We start from the raw sequence: 27,796 nt of genomic DNA, 5'->3' as shown, positions 1-27,796 counted from the left end.
AAGTTGTGAGAGTTAAAACTGGAACTGACCCAAGATGGTATGTCCAGCAGATTCTGTGCATCTGTGACAGTATAGTTGGATTAGATGCGACACAACTGTGTACTTGCAAATGACTTTTGCAAATGACTTTTGAAGCCAATATCCCTTACTGTCACGTCATTCTTTCACTCTACCCCTAAGTCTGGGGTTAAGTTCAAGGGATGGGCTGAGCATGTCTGTTTTACTTAGTAACTGGTACCACTTAATAGGATTTCACATTCACCAATACATCACACTGGAGGACTGAGTTTAACTAACCTTCTGAGGGACTGGCCTCAAATGAGATCTAGTACTGTCATGTTATGCCAGGAATTCAAAAACACAGTCTTAGCCCTGGCTGGCATAGCTCAGTGGATTGAGCGCAGGCTGCGAACCAGTGTCGCAGGTTCGATTCCCAGTCAGGGTACATGCCTGGGTTGCAGGCCATGACCCCCAGCAACCGCACATTGATGTTTCTCTCTCTATCTCCCTCCCTTCCCTCTCTAAAAACTAATAAATAAAATATTAAACACACACACACACAAACACAGTCTTAGTTTCACAGTGACAAGCACTTTATGACAACAAAGAGGACTTGTTGCAATAGACTCTCTTTAATAACAAAGCATGGTTGCCAGATAGTTGGCTTTCTCATAAGTCACCTTTCTTCCTTTTTGGGTTCTTCCTGTCCTCAAGGATCAGTAGTGGCCTCACTGAGAATCATCTGATCCCAAATTAGTGCACCTTGACTTTAAAAGATTGAAGAGAAGATAAAATATTAAAGCTCTTATATGCTATTGTACAAAATTTCGTATTAAGAAACAGAAAGCATGAATAGATAAGGCCTGTATTTAATTCCAGGAAACTAAATTCCTGGGCCTAAATAGAATTGTCATTCTCATAAACCCAAGAAATAAAAGCAAGAAAATTCAGGTAGTTCTGAACTTTGAATTGCTAGTTACATTTCAGTTGACAGGATGCAAATATAATGTACAAAGCATGTGAACAAATTTAAGATATCAGAATAGGGGTTTTGACCTTGATACTCCCCAAAACTATATACTAACTAAAATACCAAGGGAACTTACACAAAGCCCATTATTAATGTTGCTGTCATTTATGTAAGTGTAACCTATTGCAATACGAAGTAAATAAGAAGTAAAATTACAATAAGAAGTAAAATTTCTTTGACATGGCTTATTTAAAATTCTTTAAAGACTCTGTATTGAGCTCAGGTTAAAATTTGAATTCCTTAATACTGTCTTCCTCTTGTAACAGGGTGCAGCCAAGAGGGTAGCCTCAAATAGGGATCTGTAATAAGATCCAGAAGAGCCTGGAGATAATTGGCTCCACGCCACAGGGCCACACCTGCCTGGAATCTGGCAGCTGTAGCCAATTGTGAGAGTGTAACAGGGTGCAGCCAAGAGGGGAGCCTCAAATAGGGATCTGTAATAAGATCCAGAAGAGCCTGGAGATGATTGGCTCCACACCACAGGGCCATACCTGCCCAGAATCTGGCAGCTGTAGCCAATTGTGAGAGGGGCCGGAAATGGGGCTTCAGAGGAAGATTGGCGCCGGGATTTAAACCGAGACACAGCAGCCATTGGAGGGGGACAGCCATGCGTAGCCCTGCAAGAGAGAACCCCACAGCTTTGGCAGAGTGAAGACTCCCTTGGCCCTGAGAGGAGAAGGAGAAGCACGCGGACTTGACGGAGTGTAGACTCCTGCAGCCCTGAGGAGAGAACCACGCGGCCTGGCAGAGTGGGGCCCCCACAGCTTTAGAAGGGGGAACCACCACCTGGTTTTGGCAGAGATCCCGGTGACTCAGCCGAGGGTGCCGGGAACCCAGGGAGGTCTCCCAGTCGAGAGGGAGTACTAACTGAGAAGAACCAGAGGACTACCTAAGCCATGGACTTCTATTTCCTTCCCTGAGATACGGTACTCTGGACTAGGCAAAGGGGGAAGGAAGGAAGGACTGTGTGTTTGTGGGTGTTTTAAGGGACTTTGGGATTTTGGTGAAGACATTAGGTCACTACTTTAAGTTTGTATATAGCATTAAATAAACCTTTCCTTTCCTTTTCACAAATCTCTGGCATTGAGAGACGTCTTTCCTCTGGCGGCGGACATAACGGACCCGGGGCCTTCTTTCAATAATAGCATATCATCCCAGGCCCCCCTTGTTGTGTGTTCTGTAACACTCTCATTTCCTTTTTTGTTCTTCTCCCCTGAAACATTATATACCTTGATCCCAATGCATTTTTGAATTTCTAATGATGAAATACCCGTGGACAATTTAAGGAAGACTGGCTTAAATGATAAAAAGTAGCGTGGATTTGTAGGTAGCTGAACAACAGTATCAAGAAAGATTAATGGCCCATGTAGGGACTGGCATGTCATAGACTGGGAGAAAATTTTTAGAATTTAAAACTAAAATAACTGGAGAAAAAGAGAAAGAGATGGATTTGGGCTGAAATCTTTCTGATTAGAAAGGTTCTTTCTGGCAGATTCTTTCTGATTACTTATTATGGTAAAAAATGGAATGACCTGTCTGTAAGCTCCCATCAAAAAACTCAAACAGACTGAGCTGATTAAATTTACATTTATTCTTACTCTATAATTATACATTATAGCTATTTCTAAGATTAGAAGTTTAATGCATACTTAGTATCATTTTAAATCCATGGTGAAAGAAGTTCTTGATCCACACAATTTGATCAAAGCATTTTCAATTCACTTTTGGTGATGTGAATGTATGTATACATAAGGATTAGAAAACTATTTAAACAGAACCTCTTCTGTGTAGCATTTTCAGCCTTCTAACTACATTCCAGGTCTGAGTGGCCAACTCCTTGGTGGTTCCAGGGCATTCTAGTAAAACATCTATCAGTATTTCTCACTATGCTAATTATTGGGAGCTGTTCAACAGCAAAGAACTTTTTTCAGTTCTGTAACCCAGCACATAGCATAGTATCTAGCAAATAACTAGTATAGACATGCATTTGAAAAAAAAATTCATCTCTAGAAAATAACTTTGGAAACAGGTAATCAGTCTGGGTAGAATTCTGAGACACTCCCCCAGGAAGAATAAGAATCACAGTTAAGAACTGTTGATTGAGGAGATGGGCAGGGAAAGTAGAGCCAGCAAATGAAACAGGCTGCTCTCACATCTGATAATGCTATGTTGTATTACCTGGAATTACAATGTATTATGTATTATGGACAAACTGAACACACTGGTCTCAGAAGCTAAGTTTGCTTTTATGAGACTAATGTTTTTAAAAAGCTCCTGAAAAAATTAAATAGAATTGTCAGAGAATTCTGCTAAGTTAAGTTAATATTTAATACTTCACACAATTTTCTCAGCAAATACAACTATGTCAATGTTATATAACATTTGACTAGAAGCTCGATCTTCTGGTAATAAGGTCATTTACTAAAATCACTATTGTGAGTGGCAAATCTCTGCAAAACTTTTTTTTTGGTTCTTATATGTGTATTTTGAGGCTTAAGAGTTTCAAGTACATTGGATGTGCTATGTTCTTCTATCCAACACAGTACATTTATGTAAGATATGTTTATAAGTAGCTGAACTATATTTGCAAATTAACTGAGGACATGAATATCCCAGTCTCCTTTGAGAACCTAATAAAGTCTATGAACCCTCAACACAGTCTTAGTTGAAAACAAATATAAATGTTACAAAGCTTATATTTACCAGTTACTGCTTTTGCTGAACCTGTATGTGAGTTATTAGTAAGAAATAATATTTTTTAAAGGCTAACACAATTATGGTTCTGCATAAAGAATTAATATCAATATTAACATCAATATCAATATCAATATTAACACCAGAAAATATTTCTGATAACATTATTCATAATAAAAAAGGATTAAATTACAGATGGCCATACAATGGAATTATAAAACAGTTATTTAAAAATGCATCCCCTGGCTGGTGTGGCTCAGAGGATTGAGTGCTGGCCTGTGAACCAAAGGGTCACCAACCGGTTCAATTCCCAGTCAGGGCATAAGCCTGGGTTGCAGGCCAGGTCCCCTGTGGGGGGTTGCAGGAGAGGCAACCACACATTGATGTTTCCTTCCCCCTCTTTCTCCCTCTATTACCCCCTCTCTAAAAATAAATAAATAAAATCTTAAAAAAAATACATCAAGTACTCAATGGCAGTGAAAAATGCACAGAAAATATGTGAAAGCAGTTTACAAACAGTATTTATGTATGAACTTCTCAAACAGATATGCATTAGTACAAACAGGAAAAACATGAGACAGCAAAATAAAATTTCAGTAAGAGTAAATAATCTAAAGAGGAACATAAAAATGTTTAATTTCTAGGGCTTTTTGCTTATAGGTATTCCAGTTTTCTACCATGAATATTAATTATGTAACCAGGAAAAAAATACTTAAAACAGCGGTTGTGGTTGGGCTTTAATAAAATCAGACTGTCACAAATGGCTGCTGTCGGCCAATTATGAAAATATTGGTCAGATGGCAAAGCTGAAAGTACACAAGGTAATACACAGAATTTTGTAGCAGGTCTATAGTAGCCAGCCTCCAAGATGGTTCCCCAAAAGCCCAACCTTTCTCGTATCCACACCCTTCTGTAGTCTCTTCCTGTACTGTACCAGCTTTGATCTGTGTGACCAATGTATTAATAACACAGGAGAAATAGAGGCATGTCACTTCCAGGACGAGGTTACAAAAGACTGAAGCTCCTGTGCTGGGCACTCTCACTCTCAGTCTCTACAAGGGAAACAATGTGAGTAGTTGGTCCTATGATAGAAGCCCATGTGGCAAGAAATTGAGGGCTCCTGCCAAGAAACATGGAAGATAGGAAGCCGATCCTTCTAGCCAAGTCTCAGATGATGGCAGTCAGGTGCAATCAGATGACTGCAGCTTCATAGGAGACTAAGTGGACACCATACAGCTAAGCTGCTTGCAATTCTTGATCCACAGAAACTGTAACAACAAATGTTTGTTGTTCTAAGCTGCTAAAATTGGGGTACTATGTAACATATCAACAACTGACTATGTGGTTAGTCTACAGCTTTGGAGATTAGGACTTTTTGAAGAATCTACCTTTGGAAAAAGCACCTAGGCTGTAACTCATTTCACTCTAAATACCAGGTTCAGTTTTCTTTATCTGACCCAAACCACAAATGGTATCTGAATACCTTTTCAAAATGTTCAGTTCCCTAGATTTGCCTTTTACTTCTTCCCCCATCTCCTACTCATATGTCACCCCATTTCCTCTTTTAGTTACTGTAAATCAAGAATTGGCAAACTCCCTCTGTAAAGAGAGAGTTAATATTTTAGGCTTCTCTCAGAGTTGAAGGCAACTACTCATTTCTGTTGCTGTAGTTTGAAAGCAGCCACAGACAATATCTAAATAAATATGAGTGGTAGTGTTCCAAAAACAGGCAGTAGGTTGAATTGGGATCTGGAAATGTGGTTTGCCAGCCATTGCTATAAATGAAACTGATCAAGATCTAGTAAGAGCAATGCTTCCACCAACAGAGTAGATCCCATTCCCTCTAGCTGATTCAAAAGATACTGCTCTGGAAATCCCCCACGCACCATCATCTCTACTAAATACAAACTTGTTATTTCTTCTATCTTAAAAAACAAAACAAATATTTTGAACTGTGCTTCCATTTCTGGAACTTACAGTGTCTAATTTTGCTTCTGTTCTCTTCTAAGCATACTCTTACCAGGCTTTTTGTTAAGGTCCTCAATGATCCCACACTGCTAAATCCAGTAATCAATTCTCAATCTTCATTTTACTTCAGTTATCAGCAGCTGACCAAGACAACCCCTCCCTCTTTCTTAAAATACTTCATTTGATTTCCAGAATACCACAATAACTTGGTTTTTCTCAAATCTCTATGGCTGCTTCTTTTCCATCTTTCTCTCATTCTAAATGTTGGTATCCTTCAGGATTTTGCTTGGACCTCTTTTTTCTATCTATATTCATTCCCTTTATATCTCTCTCAGTACACTTCTACATGGGATGACACCAAAATTAATACGCCCAGATTTCATCTTTCTCCTGAACACCAGCCTCATACTCAGCCTATTCAACTTCAACTGGTCTAACAAGTACTTCAAACTTAGCTGACTAAAATGTAAATTGCCCAAAACTCAACTCCAAATTTCACCTTACCTCAACCTGACCCTCAGCTTTCCCTTTATCAGTAAACGGCAAATCCATTCTTCAAGTTGCCCAGGACAAAACCCTGGAGTCATTCTTGACTACTCTCTCGCAGACAACATCTGATCTGTTGGCAAATTTGTAAGCTCTACCCTCAAAATATACAGAAGACTTCCCATATTACTGGGAATAAAAGCCTTACAATGATCTAAAGTCCTAAATTATTTCTCACTCCTTCTACTAGAAGATTAAAATAAGGCTCACTCCCTCACCTCCTTTAGTACTCCTCTCTGTAAAATGTAAGATTCATCAGGGCAGAAATTGCTTTTTTTTTTAACACTAAATTAAAACATGCCTTTATTGAATAAAACTTTACTGAATAAAAAACACTCTACAGATACATGACCTGATTAATCCATCAGGTTTACATTACATGCAATGAAGCTGGACATGATAGTATATTAACATGGAATGTTAAACAAATTAGTATTTCTTTTTTTTTTTTTCCTCTATGCGGGATGGTTGATCTTGAGCCTTTGGCGAACAAGCTGACCCTAGACTTCTCCACATCCACATTTCTTTGCTTCCAATTCTTACCTGTCCAAAGACAGGGAACCACAGACATGCCTTCGTAGGAGGGTACAAATTAGTGTTTCTCATTGTACAAAACTGTTTATGTAGATGACACCCAAGAGGAAAGGTATGATACTCTGCATTTTTGCTAATCATCTGTGATTAGTTTTAAAAAGGCATTTGAAGACTTCCGGCCAAGATGGAGCCATTGGTGGACACACTGTACCTCTTCGCACCACCAAAATTAAGGACAACAAAAATAACAACCAGAACAGACAGAAATTTGAACTGTATGTAAGTCCTGACAACCATTCATCCAGACCGGTAAGAGGGGCAGAGTCAGTGGCCTGCGGAGGAGGGTCGGGGCAGGAAAAAACTGTAGCTGGCAGACCAGGGGGCGTAGGGCACAGGTGGCGGCTAGCAGACCCCAGTGGCAGACCCCGGGTGCAGGGTGTGGGCTCGGGGAGGCAACAAACAGACCCAGTAAGGCATGCAAGGCAGCTGGCTGTCTGTAGTTACACATTCATATGCAGATAAACCAGGTGAAAACGGGTAGCCAGACAGACCATGCAACCCAGGGCCCCAGTGCCAGGAAATAAAGCCTAACAAGCACTGATTGAAAACACTTGTGTAGGTTGAGGTGCTGGGAGAGACTCCCAGCCTCACAGGAGAGTTTATTGGAGAGAACCACAGGGTCCTAGAATGTATACAAGCCCACCACCCGGGAACCAGCACCAGAAGGGCCCAATTTGCTTGTGGGAAGTGGCGGAGGGGACTGAAATCTGACAGAGAGCAGAGCAAGCACCATTGTTCCCTCTCTGACCCGGCCCCACATAGAGCGTCACAACCCAAGACTGGGTTGCCCTGCCCTGGTGAACACCTAAGGCTCTGCCCATCATACGTAAAAGGTACGACCAGACACCACCCCCCCACCCCCCGCCAAAAAAGCTCAAACGGAAGAACAAATCAAAGCCCCAAAGCCAATACTTTTAAGCAACCATGAGATAGCCAACCTATCAGATGCACAGTTCAAAGCACTGCTGATCAGGATGCTCACAGAACTCGTTGATTTTGGTGGCAAATTAAAGGAAAAAATAAAGGCTACACTAAGTGAAAGGAAGAAAAATGTGCAGGGAACCAATAGTGATGGAAAGAAAAATAGGTCTCAAATCAATGGAGTGGACCAGAAGGAAGAAACAACCAACCAGAAAAGAATGAAGAAATAAGAATTCAAAAAAATGAGGAGAGGCTTAGGAACTTCCAGGACAACTTTAAACGTTCCAACATCTGAATTATAGGGGTACCAGAAGGAGAAGAGGAAGAGCAACAAGTGGAAAGTTATTTGAACAAATAATAAAAGAGAACTTTCCCAATCTGGCAAAGGAAATAGACTTCCAGGAAGCCCAGGAAGCTCAGAGAGTCCCAAAGAAGTTGGATCCAAGGAGGAACACACCAAGGCATATATACTTATATTACCCAAGATTAAAATGAAGGAGAGAATCCTGGCGGCAGCAAGAGAAAAGGAGACAGTTACCTACAAGGGAGTTCCCATCAGACTGTCAGCTGACTTCTCAAAAGAGACCTTACAGGCAAGAAGGGGCTGGAAAGAAGTATTCCAAGTCATGAAAGACAAGGACATACATCCAAGACTGCTCTATCCAGCAAAGCTTTCATTTAGAGTGGAAGGGCAGACAAAGTGCTTCCCAGATAAGGTCAAGTTAAAGGAGTTCATCATCACCAAGCCCTTATTATATGAAATGTTAAAGGGACTTATCTAAGAAAAAGAAGATAAAAAATATGAACAGTAAAAGGACAGCAAACTCACAATTATTAACAACCACACCTAAAGCAAAACCAAAAGAAACTAAGCAAACAACTAGAACAGGAACAGAACCACAGAAATGGAGATCACATAGAGGGTTAGCAATAGGGGAGTGGGAGGAGGAAAGAGGGGGGAAAAGCTACAGAGAGTAAGTAGCATAGATGGTAGGGAGAAAATAGACGGGGAGGGCAAGAATAGTATAGGAAATGTAGAAACTAAAGAACTTATGACACATGGACATGAACTAAACTGGGGGAATGTGGGTGGGAGGTAGTATGCAGGGGGAGGGGAATGAAGGGGGGAAATGGGACAACTTTAATAGTATAATCAATAAAATATATTAAGACATTTGAAAAAACTAGAATATCTCTTTAAGATATATTTCAAATAAATTAGTTATATGTGTACTAATGAACCTCTTTTTATCTCCCTTGCATACCAGATAAAATCTTAGTGCAAACATCAAAATTGTTGGTCACTCCAAAAGACTATTAAATGCATAACAGAATACAAGTTCTGAATTAATGTGCATTAAGTAGGGCAAAACCAAAAATCCAGTTACTGCAAAATTCTATTTAGGCACACTTAATAGTCCACTCTATTTCTGTTAAATCTCACATTAATTACTAAAGCTTATTTATAGTACTAAAATTTTATCATTCAAGCATCAATGATTACATTTCAGAAAAAGAAAGTCATTCATTTCAGCAACAGTATTACTGCTATATTCCAAGAAAAGAAGAAAGAACAAAAGAAAGAAAAAAAAAAAAACCAGTATCCATAATATGATACAAGGGGAGAAATTTTTCTGTTTACTGTTATATCTCTTATATCTTAGATAGTGCCTGTCTCATAGTGAGTCCTTAAGAAATATTTGTTGAATGAATGAGTTAACAGTGAAAAAGAACAAAAAAAGTATTTTCTAAGTTGATGGGAAACTTATTGGCAAAACAAACTGTATATTAACTTTTTTCATTTCCCATTTCACAGTGTTTTTTAAACATAATCAACTTCCCTGACTTATAGCAGAAAGAAGACTAGAATGTAAGTAGTCCTAGATTCTACCACATACTAGCCTCTAAAGACTTTAGTTTTTCTGACTTACTAACCTTTAATGAGCATGATTTTCACATCTGTAAAATAAGAACTGAACCAAGAAACTTGGAACCCTATAAAATCTACGAACTTCCAAAATTTTGCATATGACTTTAGAAGCTTATGAGATGATAGATGCTCCCCAAACACAGAGGAATCTGACCACAGTCTTTAAAAAGATTATGGTGACAGGAAAGTACAAGTCTGACTTCCTGGAAAAAATGTCCTGTTTTATAGGTCATACCAGCTGATGATTTGGTGACACAGAAGTGAAACAAACACTGATATAAGGGCTTAAAATGTTCAAGGCTTTATGTTAGATATTTAAAAAGTTACTTCCAGTATTCAACAATAACACTGGAAGGTAGGTAGGAATTTCCATTCTTTGTTTACATTTTTGTAATAGACCATGTAAATGAGCCCCCCAAAGTTATATAATGTGTCCAAGATCACACAGTTAAACATGTCCAAGATCACATAGCTAATAAGTAAATGGCTGAGCTAGAACTGAAATACAGGTCTATGAAACTCCAAACCTACATCCTACATCATTTCCAATGTACCATACACCAAAAGTTTTGGTTACAAGGACACAACATATCTGGGATAGCCACAGATACCAAAGTGATCTTCTGATCAGAGAGGCAACTAGCTGGGCTTTACCTCTAGTGTATTTCCAAAAATCATCTTCATAGCTGAATCACTCATCAATATGAAGGACAGTTACAGAATTCACAGAATAAGCCCCATGATGGCAGAGGCTGTGCAGATGTCCTACTAGAAAGAACCTGTTCATAAACTCAGTTACATTTCATAATATAAATGAAAATATATTACTGATTATTTTTAAAGGAAGCTAAAATTTATAGATGAATGCTTACCATGTTCTAAATGACCCTATAAGACAGGTATCAGATAGATAAAAACGCAAGCTCATAAGACTATACAAGGGATAATGTATTTTCAATATTAATTATCAGTTGAGTGGAGATGTGAATAGAGTCCATCTCTTTCCAACTACTACTGATTGTATCTTGGATATTCACAAGATACTCAAACTCAAAATGATTTGAACAGCATGTTCCTTCTACATTCCCCATTTCCATGAATGGCATCATCACCCACTGAGGCTCAAGTACACAGGCTGAAAACTTTGGTTATTCCTGATGCCTCTTCCTTAACTTTTCTTGTACAATTCATCACTTAACATCCTATATATCCCACCTCCTTAGTATTTAAAATCTAGCTTCTTTCTCAAACCCCAACTCAATTTAGGACATCATCATATCAGCCTGAATTATTCCAACAGTCATATGATCCCAGCCTAAAAACTTGACTACTTCCGATACATTTCCTGTAACAGGGATCTTGAGAGCAGGCTTATATATGCACCCCAGGATGAATATAAAATAAGCCACCGATACGGGAAAATATTAGAACTTGTATTTACATGTTTCTAATCTTAAACAATGAAATAAATTAAGCTTTATTAAAAGGCAATGTATGGATCGAGACTGACATCCTCACTGGGTGTCTGTCAAATGTGGAGTTCAAGAGGGAAGACAGTGAGCGTTACGAGGGGTGGAAAAAGTGCTCCACTAATTGTTCATCTACTTTCAGGATATTAGTGTATTTTCATTTACAATATCTAGGTAGGTGATTTATAAATAATTACCTAAGTTTCACCCAAAACACCTTTACAAAATGGAGAATTTAAGAAATCACAAACTGAACAGATTAAATCAAGGGCAGGTAAGCAAGAAGACAATGGCAGAGCTTTAACTTATTTCACTCCTAGTATAAGTTTTTCATCAGTGTCATTGAAGAAAACAATCACAAAGTAATCAGATCTGCAAAGTAGGCCAAGCTGAAATGGAAGACTACTTGTAATACGGCTTTACGGATCTATGAGTAATTCTGTATTTGTTAGGTTTAGGTCTGGCTGCTAATGACAGAAAACCCAAAAGTAACAGCTAAAATACAGAAATTAATTTCTGCGATAATATAAGTGTATGGAGATAGGCAATCCAGAGCTAATATTGTGGCTCCAAAATTATCTAGCAACCAGCATCCTTCCAGTTTTTCAGTGGTTATCTGTCCACATGGTACAATATGAATTTCAATAGTCATTACAAAGCAATACAATATGAACTTCAACAACCATTACAAAGTAAGTTTAAGGCATGCAACCGTACTTTTACTTTAAGAGCCCTCCCTGAAAGTTTTACACATCATTACTACTTGATTTCACTGGCCAGAAATTAGTCACCTGGCACAGTTACCTGTAAGAAAAATTGGGATATGTAGTCTTTATTCTAGGCAGCAGTTGCATGCATGTCCTGCCAACACTTGGGAATTCTTTTATAAAAGAAGAGGGACATTGAGACCAGCCATACTAACCTATATTGTAAATGATAAACCTCATTGTTGTTCCTTAATGTGTTACCCAATAGTTAACTACAATATTAAAATATAAATAGATCTGAAAATTGAAGTTTTTTTCCAAATTGGCCTGGTGCAAACCAATTTAAGGCAAACCTGACCTGAATAGATGAAAGACTATGAGGGCTGTCCAGAAAAAGTCCAGCCATTATTAATGTAAGAAGAATGGTTTGAGTAACATCGATATAACCTGGCAGTCAGGGAGAGTGAGCTGTAATGCTCATGCATTAGCAATGATGACTTCACTGTACTAGTCAGTGGGGGCAGTAGATGCTATTTGAGTGAGCATGTGAACTGTGTGGCCATTTTATTCAAAAGGATTGAGCGAGTAGAGCAATGAATCTGCATCAAATTTTGCCCTCAGCTTGAACATTCCTCCACAGAAACTAGTCAGATGATTCGGAAATCCTTCAAGGATGATGCAATGAGTGTCGTGCAAATAAAAGTGTGGCACAAACACTTCAAAGATGGTCAAGAATCTGTTCAAAGTGACTGATGTTCTAGAAGGCCTGTAACAAGTAGAACACCTGAGAATGTTGAACATGCATTGGCTGCGATCAACAAAGATCAGTGACTGACAGTGTGAGAACTAGAAGCTGATCTGGGGATTCCAAAAATTACTGTGTCCAAGATTCTGATGCAGGATCTTGGCATGACACGTTTCATGGCAAAATCTGTTCTGTGGCTTCTGCTACCAGAGCAGAAGAAACATCATACTGCAGTTGCTAATGACACTGGGAGAACTGTGTGAGACCCCAAGGTGCCTACTTTGAAGGGGACTGAGGAGTCATTGTCCTATGTACAATGTTTATTTTATCTTATTCAATAAATGTATTTTTTTTCATATTACATGGCTGAATACTTTCTGGACAGACCTTGTATTTGTATTATTTAGTTATCCCATATAGTATAGTCACACATTTTTATCACAGAAATGGTATTTTGTTAAAGGGTACTGCACCGAATTATGTAATATTTAGTATAAGCATGAAATTATCTTTCTTAAATTCTAAGAATTCTGAATCCTAAGACACATCAGACCTGGAAGGTTTTAGATAAAGGACTATGGAACTGTAGTAGGAAATAATCAGAATTTTTATGGTATTAAAACTAAGTATCCAGAACAAGAAAACCTCCACATTTTTTAGTTATCTTTATTTTTTTTTATTTATTGATTTTAGAGAGAAAAAAAGGACAGAGGGGGACAGAGACAGAGAAACATCGATTTGTTCCACATCTTTATGCATTCATTGGTCGCTTCTTGTGCGTGCCCTGACCAGATATTGAACTTGCAACACTGGCATGGTAGGATGACACTCTAACCAACTGAGCTACCTGGCCAGGGCTTAGTCATCTTTAAAGTAATACAATACTGAATCAAAAGTTTGTATTTGTCTGAACTTAATAAGTGCTTGCAAGCATCCATTAAGGACTCTTAATAATGAGATACACATCACGCTCCATTAATACTTATTCTTCTTGCTATGTTAAAAATGGCTAAAATAGAGCCCTGGCTGGCGTAGCTCAGTGGATTGAGCTCGGGCTGCGAACCAAAGTGACGCAGGTTCGATTCCCAGCCAGGGTACATGCGTGGGTTGCAGGCTATAACCCTTAGCAACCGCACATTGATGTTTCTCTCTATCTCCCTCCCTTCTCTCTCTAAAAAAAAATAAATAAAATCTTTAAAAAAAGAATAAAATTGTTAAAAAATGGCTAACATAACATGTAGAAAATAAAAGATATATTAAAATGCATTACGTTATCAACAAATACTGCTAAAAACCACAAGGTTTTAGGTAACAAGAATAGGTTCTTATACACGTAGATAAAAGTACAAATGTTTATAATGTGTCAGCTAAAATATGTTCTGGATTCTACAATAATATTATATACAAAAACTACTTTTTATTTATGAAAAAGAAAGAGGCACCAGAGAAGATACTCTTCAAAAGTAAATTATTTCTTTTATAAAAACAATGCAGTACATGGAAAAACTATGTAAATATATCACTAATGGGGATAGTCTAATGAAGAAAAGAAGGTTTCTAGGATAAGGATGTAGAGGCAGTGCCACATATGAAATATATCCTCTGCAAAATTCACAGCTTTCGTAACAAAAATGAAACTGGAAATGCACAAAATGTTATAATATGGTTCAAAATGTCATTAATATGGTTCAATTTATAAAAATAAGACCTTTAAAATACAGAAAAGAGAAGGAATCATATCCCTACTCATTTTATGACACCAATACCATCTTGGCATGAAAACCTGAAAAGAACAAGAATAAAGAGTACAAGCCAACTTCTCATGAATGCAGATGTAAAAACATTAAAATATCACCAGACCAAACCCAAATGACATGAAAAAGTTAACACACTGTGAACCACCTCGATTTATTCAAGAATACTAGGTTGGTTTACACATTCACAAATCAATATAATTCACAAAAAGGGAGAAACGTCATCTCAACTGATGCAAAACAAAATGCATCTGATAGAATTCAATATTCACTCACTGAAAATTCTTAGCAAACTAGAAATTGAGGAAACCTCTTTAAACTGATAAATAATATTTACAAAATCTTTACAGGTAAAATAGTAAATACTTTCCCCATGAAGTAAGGGATAGGACAAGATTGTTCACTACCATCATTTCCAGTTAATAATGTCATGGAGATTCCAGTTGGTGCAATGTGCAAGAGCAAGAAATAAAAGGCAAAAGATGGGATAAGAAAAGATGAAACAGATTATTCATGGGCAACATTCTAAAAGAACCAAATAATCAGTAGTAACAAGTAAACTTAGCAAAATTGCTGGAAATAAGGTCCTAACTTATATTTTTAAAATAAAAGGTAATTAGTAGATCAAGAACCTAAATGTGAGACCTAAAAGAATAAAACTCTTAAAAGAAAACATAGGACAAAAGTTTCATGACATTGGATTTGTCAATGATTTCTTGGATCTGACACTGAAGACACAGGTAAGAAAAGAAAAAATGGAGAAATTGAACTTAATGAAAATTAGAAAATGTTGCGCATCAAAAGAGGCTACCAACAGTGTAAAAATGAAACACATAATGGGAGAAAATATTTACAAATAATATATAAGGTAATAATACCCAGAATATACAGAGAACACGCCTAAGAATCAACAAAAAGACAAACATGATTTAAAATGGGCAAAGGACTTGAATAAACATTTCTTCAAAGAAAAGAAATGAATGAATAGTCAATGAGCACATGAAAAGATATTTAAGGTTACTAATTAGGGAAATGCAAATCAAAACTATGAGATACCACCTGACATCTGTTTGGATGCCCACTATCAAAAATCAAAAACAGAAAATGGAAAAGTATAGGTGAGGATGCAGAGATATTGGAACACTTGTGCACTCTTGGTAGAAATGTAAAATGGTACACCCACTGTGGGAGGCAGTATGGTGGTTCCTCAAAAAATTAAAAAAGAATTACCATATAATCTAGCAATTCTATTGCTAGGTACATATCTAAAAGAATTAAAAGCAGGGTCTTGAAGAGATACTTGTATATCCATGTTCTTAGCAACATTATTCACAATAGTTAAAGCACAGAAGCAACCAAAGTGTCTGTAGACAGGTGAATGGATAAGCAAAACTGGTATATACATATAATGAAATATTATTCAGCTTTAAAAACAAGGAAATTATGCAATATGCTACAACACAGATGGACCTTGAGGCCATTATGTTGAGTGAAATAAACCAGTCACACACACACACACACACACACACACTATATTATATGATTCCATTTATTTGAAATACTTAAGAGTGGATGAAATTACAAAGACAAAGTAGAATAGCGCTTACCAGGGACTAAGGTGAGGGGAAACTGGGGAGTTATTATTTAATAAATATAAAGTTTCAGTTTTACGATGAAGAGTTATAGGGATGAGCAGTGGTGATGGTTGCACAAAAATGTGAATTTATTTAATCCTACTAAATTGTACACTCAAAGATGGCTAGGGTGGGAGGGAGTGGTGAGGGGAAAATGGAGACAACTGTACTTGAACAACCATAAAAAAAAATTTTAAAAGAAAAGAAAGAACAAACTGACAGTAACCATAACCAGAGGGGAGGGGAAGGGAGATAATGGGGAAAGAAGGGGAAATACTGTCAAAGAACATGTATAATGGACCCATGGACAAAGCCAAAGAGGGGTAGGACTGAAGGTGGGAAGTGGGTGTGGGTTGCACGGGGGAAAGTGGTGGCAGGAAAATGGAGACAACTGTATTCGAACAACAATAAAACAATGATTAAAAATACATTAAAAATTTTAAAAAATACTTTAAAAAAGTCCACTATGAAAAATAAACTATGGGGAGACTTGCAGCAAGACCTCCACACACAACCAAGATTAGAACAACAACAATTTCGAGGCAGAATAACACCCAGAACTGATAGAGAATTTATCTGAATAGAAGTCGGACAGCCAAGAAGTTGAAGTAGACCCGTTCATCCAGACCAGTAGGAGGGGCAGAGAGGAGGAGCAGGCGTGGGTTGCGGCACACTCTGGAGGAAGCTAGCTGTCATTGGAGGCCTCCTGCCACAATAGCCATTGTTAGTGAGCCATCTTGGAAGCAGATCCTCCAATTCTGTTTATGCCTTCAGATAGCTGCAGTCTGCCACCAGTGTGTAAAAAAACATCAATGTGTGCTTTCCTCTTGCATGCCCTGCAACCCAGGCATGTGCCCTGACTGGGAATCGAACTGGCAACCCTTTGGTTCACACACCAGCACTCAGTCCACTGAGCCCCACCAGCCATGGCATGTCAGCTTCTCTTGGCTGAACCCTCATGAGAGTCCCTGAATTAGAGCCTTCTGGCTAACCTCCTCAAATTAAAATAAATGTTATTTTTAAACCACTAAGTTTTAGGGTAATTGGTTATGCAGCAGTCGATAATGAATACAGTCATGTACATATTTTTTAATATATTTTTTAAATTTTATGTAATTTTTTGGTTCCACCCTTTTGTGGTAAAATATACATATTTACTACCTTAATCATTTTTCTGAACAGCAATACATAGTTTATTTTTTAAAATATATTTTATTGATTATGCTATTACAGTTGTCCCATTTTCCCCTCTTCACTACCCCCACCCTGTACACCCTCTCCCACCCATATGCCCCCCTTTAGTCATGTCCATGTGTCATACTTATAAGTTCTTTAGCTTCTACATTTCCCATACTATTCTTACTTTCCCCCTATCTATTTTCAACTTACATTCTATGCTACTTATTCTCTGTACCTTTCCACCCCTCTCTCCTCCTCCCACTCCCCTGTTGCTAACCCTCCATGTGATCTCCATTTCTGTGGTTCTGTTCCTGTTCTAGTTGTTTGCTTAGTTTCTTCTGGTTTTGCTTTAGGTGTGGTTGTTAATAATTGTGAGTCTGCTGTCCTTTTACTATACATGCTTCTTCTTTATCTTTTTTTCTTAGGTAAGTCCTTTTAACATTTCATAAAATAAGGGCTTGGTGATGATGAACTCCTTTAAATTGACCTTATCTGAGAAGCACTTTATCTTCCCTTCCATTCTAAATGAGAACTTTGCTGGATAGAGCAATCTGGGATATAGGTCCTTGTCTTTTATGACTTGGTATATTTCTTTCCAGCCACTTCTTGCCTGTAAGGTCTCTTTTGAGAAGTCAGCTGACAGTCTGATGGGAACTCCTTTGTAGGTAACTGTCTCCTTTTCTCTTGCTGCTTCTAGGATTCTCCTTTCATTTTTACCTTGGCTAATGTAATTATGATGTGCCTTGGTGTGTTTCTTCTTGGGTCCAACTTCTTTGGGACTCTCTGAGCTTCCTGGATTTCCTGGAAGTCTATTTCCTTTGCCAGAATGGGGAAGTTCTCCTTTATTATTTGTTCAAATACGTGCTCAATCTGTTGCTTTTCCTCTTCTCCTTCTGGTACCCCTATAATTCGGATGCTGGAACGTTTAAAGATGTCCTGGAGGTTCCTAAGCTTCTCCTTTTTTTGAATTCTTATTTCTTCCTTCTTTCCTGCTTGGTTGTTTTTTTCCTTCCTTCTGGAAGACTTAGTCTTAGAAGTCATACAATATCATTTGGTTGGCCCTATTCAATGTGTAAGGAAGCCAACGCAGGGAGTGAATCGTTGATGGGCATTTTGGAGGATGGTGATTTTACATAAAAAACTGTAAAATAATGCAGAGAAATTTTAAAGACTACTTAAACAATACTATAGGTCATGGTTATGGGTTGGAACACCATTAACTCCAACGTTAATCCTCCCTATTGACTTTACCTATAGATTCAACGCAGTTACAATAAAAATCCCAGCATTTTTTAAATAAAAATTAAGAAGCTAATTTAAAAATTTGTACAAAAATGCTAATGCCAAGAACATCCAAAATGATTCTGAAGAACAGCATCAAAGTACTGCAGAGGATTGCAAACTAGGTTGCCTGTTTTTTTTCCTTTAAGTTGATTTAATTTTTTATAATACACATTTAAAAAAATTGTTGAAAAACTCTCAAGTTTACAGAAAAATTACCAGTATAATACAAAAACCTTTCTTCCCTTAGACATTTGGGAGTACATTACTGATATGATGCTCCATCTCACCTGAACAATTTTGTGTTTATTTTCAACAAACAGACAATCTACTGCTATCATCATTAGGAAATAAACATTAATACATTCCTACCACAGAATCCTCAGAGCTTATCCAAGATTCTACACTGGGTTAGAAAAATGTGTTGTACTTAGTTATAGCATCTTTTTATCTTACTCAGTCTGGAAGAATGCCCCATACTTTGACTTTCAAAAATGTGACAATTCTGAAAAATTACCAGTTAATTATTTTGTAGACTGTCTCTTCAAAGGATTTTTGTCTGATGATTATATTCAGATTATGAATATTTGGCAGGAACAATACAAAGTTATGCTGTTCCTTCTGTCTACATTTCTTTTTTAATACTTTATTTTTTTAGAACAGTTTTATGTTCATAGCAAAATTCCTCATTCTGTGAATAAAGTTTTATTGGGACATAACCACTCCATCTGATTATGTGTTGTCTACAGCTGCTTTCTATTTAAAACAGCTGAGGTGAATACTTAGTTATAACAGAGAGCATCTGCCTTGCAAAACCTACAACATTTAATATCCAATATTTGGCCCTTAAAAAAAAAAAGTTTGCTGCCCTGGCTGGTAAGACTCAATGGGTTGAGCCCTAATCTGTGAACTGAAGGCCTAGCAGTTCAATTCCTGCGGGCATGTCTGAAAGGCAACCACCAGAGGGATGTTTCTCTGCACATCACTGTTTCTCTCCCTTCCTTCCCCTCTCTCTAAAAATGAATAAATAAGACTTCCGGCCAAGACGGAGGCATAGGCAGACACACTGTGCCTCCTCGCACAATCAAAATAAGGACAACCATTTAGGAACAAAATAACAACCAGACCTGACAGAAAATTGAACAGTATGGAAGTCCGACAACCAAGGAGTTAAAATAGACACATTAATACAGAGAGGTACGAGAGGTGGAGTCGGCGGCAGGGAGGAGAGGGATTGCAGCAAAAAAGTGGTGGTTTGCAGACACCAGGCACGCGCAAGGCAGCATCTGACAGACCTGGGCACTCAGGTGATGGCCGGCAGACCACGGACACGAGGTGCCACCATGCAGACCCAGCAAGGTGGTGGACTGTGGGGGGTGCAGCGTTCAAGGCAGCTACAGGACCAGGCGGTCCCACGTTTGTGTGCATATAAACCAGGCAAAACTGGGGAACGAGACAGACCACACAAACCAGTGCTCCAGAGAGGGGACATAAAGCCTCAAACTACCAATTGAAGACACCTGTGGGGACTGAGGTGCCAAGAGAGACTACCAGCCTCACAGGAGAGTTCATTGGAGAGACCCACAGGATCTCAGGATGTACATAAACCCAGCCACACAGGAATCAGCACCAGAAGGACCCAGTTTGCTTGCGGGAAGCATGGGGGGGGCACGGTGACTGAAATCTGGCAAAGAGTGGAGCAAGCACCATTGTTCCCTCTCAGACCTCTCCCCCACATACAGCACCACAAACCAGTGACATGGGTTACCCCGCTCCAGAGAACACCTGAGGCTCTGCCCCTCATACATAACGGGCGCATCAAGACAAAAAAAAAAAAAAAAAAAAGGCCCAAATGAAAGAACAGATCAAAGCTCCAGAAAAAATACAACTAAGTGACGAAGAGGTTGCCAACCTCTCAGATGCACAGTTCAAAGCACTGCTGATCAGGATGCTCACAGAATTGGTTGAATTTGGTCACAAATTAGATGAAAAAATGAAGGCTACGCTAAGTGAAATGAAGGAAAACGTACAGGGAACCAATAGCGATGGGAAGGACACTGGGACTCAAGTCAATGCAGTGGACCAGAAGGAGGAAAGAAACAGCCAACCAGAAAAGAATGAAGAAATAAGAATTCAAAAAAATGAGGAGAGGCTTAGGAACCTCCAGGACAACTTGAAATGTTCCAACATCCGAATTATAGGGGTACCAGAAGGAGAAGAGGAAGAGCAACAAGTGGAAAAGTTATCTGAACAAGTAATAAAGGAGAACTTCCCCATTCTGGCAAAGAAATAGACTTCCGGGAAGTCTAGGAAGCTCAGAGTCTCCCAAAGAAATTGGACCCAAGGAGGAACACACCAAGGCACATCATACTTACATTACCCAAGATTAAAATGAAGGAGAGAATCCTAGCAGCAGCAAGAGAAAAGGAGACAGTTACCTACAAAGGAGTTCCCATCAGACTGTCAGCTGACTTCTCAAAAGAGACCTTGCAGGCAAGAAGGGGCTGGAAAGAAGTATTCCAAGTCATGAAAGGCAAGGACATACATCCAAGATTGCTCTATCCAGCAAAGCTTTCATTTAGAATGGAAGGGCAGATAAAGTGCTTCTCAGATAAGGCCAAGTTAAAGGAGTTCATCATCACCCAGCCCTTATTATATGAAATGTTAAAGGGACATATCTAAGAAAAAGAAGATAAAAAACATGTAAAATGACAGCAAACTCAAGTATTAACAACCACACCTAAAACAAAAACAAAAGCAAACTAAGCAAACAACTAGAACAGGAACAGAACCACAGAAATGGAGATCACATGGAGGGTTAGCAACAGGGGAGTGGGAGGAGGAAAGGGGGAAAAGCTACACAGAGTAAGTAGCATAGATGGTAGGGAGAAAATAGACAGGGGAAGGGCAAGAATAGTATAGGAAATGTAGAAGCCAAAGAACTTATATTTGACACATGGACATGAATTGAAGGGGGGAATGTGGGTGGCAGCGGGTGTGCAGGGTGGAGGGGAGTGAAGGGGAAATGGGACAACTGTAATAGCATAGTCAATAAATATATTTGAAAAAGAAAATGGTATATAAAAAGGAAATTATAGCTTGTTTTGCTTGCTCTTTAATTTTGAAGCTGATGGACATCCATTTATTAGTAGAGTATAAAGTTTTGAATAGGAGGTTATAACAGTTTGGGGGGACTATATGATGTGGTGAGATGAGTATAACTCTTGCTTAATAAATTGTTCGTTGAATGAATAAGCACATACTGTGTGCCAGGCATTCACTGTGCTAGATACATATGGGCAACAGGACATAACTTAGGCTTAAAGAACAGAGAAAGCTTTCTAGGAAGTGAACACAAGGAAAACAAATAGGAGTTTGGTTAAAGCACAGATGGGAAACACAAGGCTTGGATCCAGCCCTCCACTTTGTTTTATCTGGCCCATCACCTTATTTCTACCCTGGCAGCACCGAGCTCCTTGCCCCTAGTTAAGGAATAGTTACATTTATACAGTCCTAAAATTATATTGGGGTCTTTGAAGGCAACCGCAAGACTGATGTGGCCCCCAGTGAAAATAAGTTTGACACCCATGGGTTAATGAGATGGATACGGTTGAGCTGGATGTTGAGTATTCTGGACCAGGACTAAAATTCATGCAGTGATTATAGTGACATTCCTGAAGGGTATGGAGGAGAGAGAAAAGAGCCTGATAAGACTCTTTTCAGGGTAGGGAGAGCTGTAGGCACATCATAAAGTCCCTTACTCAGGCCCTCAGTGAGCTATTGAAAAAAATTAGGAAGCATTCTGATCACTGTTGCCTTTTGACTGTTCTTTATATCAGTGCTTGTGAAATTATCTCTGGTGAAGGACTGTTTTTAAAAATGTCTATACTTAGCACCTGATGCTTCTGTAAAATATAGTAAAAACGAATTACTAGGAAAATGGAATTTTAAAAAGGCAGAAAACAAGCCCATTTAGAAATTAAACAAAATTATTGTCACATTTCTCTTTTCATTTCAATATATACTATCAAATTTGTTTTTTCTTTCTCATGAACTTCATACACTTTAAGTACCTTTGCTGCAGAGGAGTTAACTGTTTTTAATCATGTGCCCATCAGTTCAGGATTCTAGAAACTGCCATGAGTGTATTGAATTTTAAATCATACACATGTATACAGTATAAACCACAGAATATAAATTAGAAAATAATGAGGGGGTTTATAAGCTATTTTAAAATTTTGCCCTGGCCAAGTGGCTCAATTGGTTGGAGCGTCATCCCATGTACCAAAAGGTTGCAGGTTTAATTCCCAGTGAGGACACATAGCTAAGTTGCAGGTTCAATCCCCAGTTGGGGTACACAAGGGAGATAAACAGTTGATGTTTCTCTCTCCCTCCTCTCCCTCTTCCCTTTTCTCTCTCTCTAAAATCAATAACCATATCCTTCACTGGGGATTAAAGTAAATAAAATTATAAAATTTTATTATTAATAGTGTAAAAATATTTTGTTTGTACTAACTAATGAACAGTGTAATTAAATGTACTTTATTCTAACTTTTGAAAGTCTTGGCTCATTCATACAACAGATAATTAGTGTGCTAAATCATCATGTTGTGCACATTAAATATATACAATTTCTGTCAGTTATATCTCAGTAAGGTTGGGAAAATTAAAAATAAATGTAACAATTACCTACGTCTTGTTCCAGAAGCTAGGGATATAGTACACTGTAAAATATACAAAAATTCCTGCTTATATAGAGTGTTCATTGTAGTGGAGGTTAACTCCTTTGTGATACAGATTCAAAGGCCTTGGTTTTAGGTTCCATCTGTTTTAGTTGAAAACAGTCATAGTTGAAATAGATGTCTCATAAAGATATATAGATCAAAATGGGAGAATTAGCTACTGGTTATGCTTTAGTGACAGTGCTCAGTTTCAATTTTATCTAACAATTAGGACAGATTTTTAAATGAAATTTATCTTACTTCTTTTCATTTTCCCTGTCAGTCTTTTTTTCAGATTCATCAAAAAGTGTTCCTTTTTTATGAGTGTGCTTTTAATAAAATGTTTTGAAAATCCAGTCACACAGTAGATTTAAACAGGTTCGAAAGTAATTTTCAAGTTGGTGTTTTGGCAAGATTATCTTTCAAAGTGGGCGCATTTTACACATTTACATGTATAATAGTAAAAGCCTGCCAACTCCATTAGTGAATGGTCTTTCCCGTTGACTAATACCACACTGCCTAAATTATTGTAGCTTTATAATGTCTTTTTTCTTTTTTTAATCCCCACCTGAGGACATTTTTTACATTGCTTTTAGAGAGAGAGAGGAAGGAGATAAATATCATGTGAGAGAGAGGCATCAAATGGTTTGCCTCTGGTATGTGCCCTTACTGAGAATTGAACCTGTGACATTTTGGTTTACGGGATGATACTCTGACCAGCTGACCCATGTTGGCCAGAGCAACTGAGGCTTTATAACATCCTGATAGTCAATAGAGTAGGAGTCAGCAGACTTTTTTTTTAAGAGGTTTTATTTATTTTTACTTTTTGTCTTTTAAATTATATTTTATTGATTATTCTATTACAGTTGTCCCATTCCTCCCACCTCCATTCCCCTCCCACCCACATTCCCCCCTTCAATTCATGTCCATGTGTCAAATATAAGTTCTTTGGCTTCTACATTTCCTATACTATTCTTGCCCTTCCCCTGTCTATTTTCTCCCTACCATCTATGCTACTTACTCTGTGTAGCTTTTCCCCCTTTCCTCCTCCCACTCCCCTGTTGCTAACCCTCCATGTGATCTCCATTTCTGTGGTTCTGTTCCTGTTCTAGTTGTTTGCTTAGTTTGCTTTTGTTTTTGTTTTAGGTGTGGTTGTTAATACTTGAGTTTGCTGTCATTTTACATGTTTTTTATCTTCTTTTTCTTAGATATGTCCCTTTAACATTTCATATAATAAGGGCTGGGTGATGATGAACTCCTTTAACTTGGCCTTATCTGAGAAGCACTTTATCTGCCCTTCCATTCTAAATGAAAGCTTTGCTGGATAGAGCAATCTTGGATGTATGTCCTTGCCTTTCATGACTTGGAATACTTCTTTCCAGCCCCTTCTTGCCTGCAAGGTCTCTTTTGAGAAGTCAGCTGACAGTCTGATGGGAACTCCTTTGTAGGTAACTGTCTCCTTTTCTCTTGCTGCTGCTAGGATTCTCTCCTTCATTTTAATCTTGGGTAATGTAAGTATGATGTGCCTTGGTGTGTTCCTCCTTGGGTCCAATTTCTTTGGGAGACTCTGAGCTTCCTAGACTTCCCGGAAGTCTATTTCTTTGCCAGAATGGGGAAGTTCTCCTTTATTACTTGTTCAGATAACTTTTCCACTTGTTGCTCTTCCTCTTCTCCTTCTGGTACCCCTATAATTCGGATGTTGGAACATTTCAAGTTGTCCTGGAGGTTCCTAAGCCTCTCCTCATTTTTTTGAATTCTTATTTCTTCATTCTTTTCTGGTTGGCTGTTTCTTTCCTCCTTCTGGTCCACTGCATTGACTTGAGTCCCAGTGTCCTTCCCATCGCTATTGGTTCCCTGTACGTTTTCCTTCATTTCACTTAGCGTAGCCTTCATTTTTTCATCTAATTTGTGACCAAATTCAACCAATTCTGTGAGCATCCTGATCAGCAGTGCTTTGAACTGTGCATCTGAGAGGTTGGCAACCTCTTCGTCACTTAGTTGTATTTTTTCTGGAGCTTTGATCTGTTCTTTCATTTGGGCCTTTTTTTTTTTTTGTCTTGATGCGCCCGTTATGTATGAGGGGCAGAGCCTCAGGTGTTCTCTGGGGCGGGGTAACCCATGTCACTGGTTTGTGGTGCTGTATGTGGGGGAGAGGTCTGAGAGGGAACAATGGTGCTTGCTCCACTCTTTGCCAGATTTCAGTCACCGTGCCCCGCCCCATGCTTCCCGCAAGCAAACTGGGTCCTTCTGGTGCTGATTCCTGTGTGGCTGGGTTTATGTACATCCTGAGATCCTGTGGGTCTCTCCAATGAACTCTCCTGTGATGCTGGGAGTTTTTCCCTGGCTCCTGGACCCCCACAGGTGTTTTCAATCAGTGATTTGACGCTTTATTTACCTACACTGCAACTTTGGGTTGTACGTTGTGTCCTGCTACCCAGTTTATTTGCTCGAGAATGTGGGACCACCTGGTCATCCAGCCACCTTGTGCCCCACGCCCCCTTACACAATCTGCTGCCTGGCTGGGTCTGAAAGCTGCTGTCTTGCAGTGCGTCCTCTCCGCCCCTGCTGTCCAACTCCGCCCCTCCTACTGGTCTGGATGAATGTGTCTTCTTTAGCTCCTTGGTTGCTGGACTTCCATACAGTTAGATTTTCTGTCAGTTCTGGTTGTTTTTTGTTTTGAAATTGTTGTTGTCCTTCTTTTGGTTGTGCAAGGAGGCACAGTGTGTCTACTTATGCCTCCATCTTGGCTGGAAGTCCTGACAAGCCATATAATTTCTAAAGGTTAAAAAATACCTCAATAGCCCATGCCCGTGTAGCTCAGCTGATCAAGCACGGGCTATGAACCCAATGGTCACCAGTTCGATTCCCACTCAGGGCACATGCCTAGGTTGCAGGCCAGGTCCCCAGTAGAGGGTGCATCAGAGGTAACCACACATTGATATATCTCTCCCTCTCTTTGTCCTTCTATTCCCCCCCTCTAAAAATAAATAAAATCTTTAAAAGAATACCTCAATTACCATTATTTTTTCCTTTCTCGTTTCATTTACAAAACCACTACTGCCATTATGCTCCACTTTGGGGATGGAGAAAACACATTAGTAAAAAGTCTGATCTCAAAATTACTTTCATATGGCTGCCTTTAACAGAAAAAATTTTTTTCTGAGCGCAGCTATGGAACCTCCATACTGTGACACACACTTAAAACATACATTTATTGACTAATACTATAAAAATAAACTACACAAGGAAAATGTGCCTAAGCATTTTCATGTATTTAACAATGTTATACTGACATTAAGTTGAAAAAATGAGCCTTGAATTCTAAACTCAAACAATGTTACAATTATAGTCTCAATATATGGAACCAAAGAGAACCTAACTTTTTAGGGTTTCAGAATGTTATTGAAAATTCTTCCTGTATCATATTTCTTAATCTATCAATGTCAGGAAACAGCACAAAGTAACTTATAAGCAGAAACTGGGTTTTTAACCTTTTGCACAAATCTGTCAAATGGTGACACACATTGTACACTGAACACTGAAACTGTTTTTTATATGAAGTTACTAGAATTTCACTAAAAATACAGACAGCTTACTATCCTACAGTCCTTAATGGTGGCAATGCTCTCAAGGATTTCTTCAAGGTTATGAACAATAAAAAGAAGACCCCATAAATATTCTGACACTGCACATTTTAATTTTTTTAATTGAATAAAAAAAACCCACAAAAAAACAAAAAACTAAGTATTTGTATCAACGATTTAAATACACAATAAAATTACATACAGTTTAAACTTATAAGAATTAAGGACCATATCTACTTGACTACTTACAGCAAAGGAGCTACGAAATTTACTGCGGGGATTTGGAAGAAAATGAGATGATGAAACAAATTATTTCTGGAATAATACAGTCTTAGTTTTCTACTTCCTAAAAGAAAGCAACTGTTAACTAGGAAATTTAAAAATTACTCACATACATTATTGCAGGAAAATATAAACTATGTCTTACTTAGCCTAATATTTTCTCTAAATACTAATCAATTCACAACAGAGAGAATGGACCAGAATGTGCTAAGACATAAAAGGAAAGTCAAATTGTGATAAACCTTAATACATCCAAGATGGGAAAGCCTTGAAAATTTAGCCATGGTTACAAGAAATTATAGATGATAAATTCATAGATTACCTTTCCAAATCAATAATCAGTGAATGAGTACCCACTATTCAACAGGTATCTTATTATACTTAATACTTAACATACACACACTAAAAAATAATCTTAATAATATTCCAAAGAGACAATACTCAAGGAAAAACAAGCAACTGAGCCATCAGAAACAACATTTGGGTAAGACCATGTTTTAATTTTTGAATTGTATTACACAAAGATTTTGAGTTCAAAATTTTATGTCTCACAAATTCCTCAACTTTACTAAATAATTTTTTAAAAATTTGATAAACCAGAATTATAATGATCAATAATTAATCTATTCCTAGAGGATATTATGAGTTCACGGCAGTTTTCTTGGATTCAATAGCCCCAGAATATGGAACTCTTAGTTCTCCTATTGTCATTTTATAGTCTTTCTGCCTCTTCCCTTCCTTTCATAGTTGTCTGTCA

General features: G+C 38.2%; 1 protein-coding gene and 1 non-coding gene across 2 annotated transcripts in view; both read right to left on the bottom strand.

Moving 5' to 3' along the window:
* Positions 1 to 27,796, bottom strand: part of RALA (RAS like proto-oncogene A) — a 97,067-nt gene that overhangs the window by 46,091 nt on the left and 23,180 nt on the right. The gene's annotated exons all lie outside the window — the stretch shown is intronic.
* On the bottom strand, positions 6,694 to 6,824 carry LOC114508267. The gene has a single exon (XR_003685513.1). It is a non-coding gene; the product is annotated as a small nucleolar RNA SNORA38 (small nucleolar RNA).

This window comes from Phyllostomus discolor, chromosome 10 (genome assembly GCF_004126475.2).
Source record: "Phyllostomus discolor isolate MPI-MPIP mPhyDis1 chromosome 10, mPhyDis1.pri.v3, whole genome shotgun sequence".
Lineage (NCBI taxonomy): Eukaryota > Metazoa > Chordata > Mammalia > Chiroptera > Phyllostomidae > Phyllostomus > Phyllostomus discolor.
Note: the sequence above shows the minus strand (reverse complement) of the source record. Positions and strands in the feature narration are given on the sequence as shown.